The sequence below is a fragment of the Morone saxatilis genome, unplaced genomic scaffold, assembly GCF_004916995.1.
Source record: "Morone saxatilis isolate NCDOM2014 unplaced genomic scaffold, NCSU_SB_2.0 Contig15, whole genome shotgun sequence".
NCBI lineage: Eukaryota > Metazoa > Chordata > Actinopteri > Moronidae > Morone > Morone saxatilis.
The window spans coordinates 26,659,042-26,660,451 of record NW_023339707.1 but is presented as its reverse complement, the minus strand read 5'-3'; positions in this window follow the sequence as shown (position 1 = coordinate 26,660,451).

The window sequence follows — 1,410 nt, the reverse complement described above, 5'->3', positions numbered from 1 at the left end:
TTAAGATTTCTGCCAATTGGAAGTGATTATTTCTTGATAATTTTGGAAGGGAGCGCCATTTCCTTTCCGAATTTTCTATTCCTTGTTTTTTGCTTTAATTGGCGAGTTTGGTGGTTGTACCATGGTGCTAGTTTCCTATGTTTTAATAATTTCCTTTTTATAGGAGCGATAGAATCTAATGTTGATCGTAGTGAGCCTGCAGCAACTATCAACAAGATTATCAATTTGGGAGGGACTAAAGTTATTATAGGACTATACACACTGTAATATACACACTGTAATACACACTGTAATATACACACTGTAATACACACTGTAATATACACACTGTAATACACACACTGTAATACACACACTGTAATACACACACACAAATGTGTTCTCATTAATCATGTGTCTCTTTGTCTGTCTCCCAGGAGCCATCTTGGATTTGGTTGTCATGGAAACCTGCCCTTCCACAGTGCTGGAGTTGGGGACGTACTGTGGTTACTCTACTGTACGCATCACCAGGTTGTTGCCCCTGGCAACAAAGCTGATTACTGTAGAGATGAACCCTGAGTATGCTCATGTGGCGCGACAGGTCATCCAACATGCAGGATTGCAGGACAAGGTCAGAGGTCACCATCGGCAGCAGGGTCAGAGGTCATAGGTCATAACCTGCAGCAGAGTCACAGGTCACCACCTGCAGCAAGGTCAGAGGTCATAGGTCACAACCTGCAGTAGGGTCAGAGGTAAAAGAAGAGACTGTGTAATCCCAGACAGGGGGTCTACTGTGGTCCCCCTGACTTCAGACCTTCTGCTGGACCGTTACCACAATGCAATGGGACAGCATCGCCATCAGGACAGGCGTTTAACAGACAGCTGGTCTGTCGTCTGATCAGGACCCTGATGATTTACAGCTGGGGAAAGTGTGTCATGGTCTTGGACGTCAGGGTGTTCAGGTTTAGCAGCAGCGCTCTCCATGGATTTTAAGAAGTCCACAATTCAAAAAGAATAATTTCATCTTAATTAGTTCATCCTGCAAGTCCATTGATAGTATATATATTTATTGAATTGAATTGAATTGAATATAATTAACAGAGCTTCCTGGCCTGAAAAGTGAAAGCAACATTCACATTCCTTTACAGCATTCTATGTAAAGGCCAGCAGGGGGAGCTCCATTGCCTGCAATAAAAAACTTTACCATTCACTCTAATGGAGAATGAGCCGGCTTCTCTCTTTATTAATTATCTCAGTAAATGAGAGATGAGTTTCTGGTCTTAGTCTCTAGTTTCAGTCTTCTTCCATACAGCATGGTGTTCATTTAATAACTGATGGTCCCATTTAGAGTAAAATAGGGCATACCCTGCCCTAAAGCTCATTCTCAGTGAGTCCGTCCAGCTCAACGCACCAAACTCAGATTAAACTGTC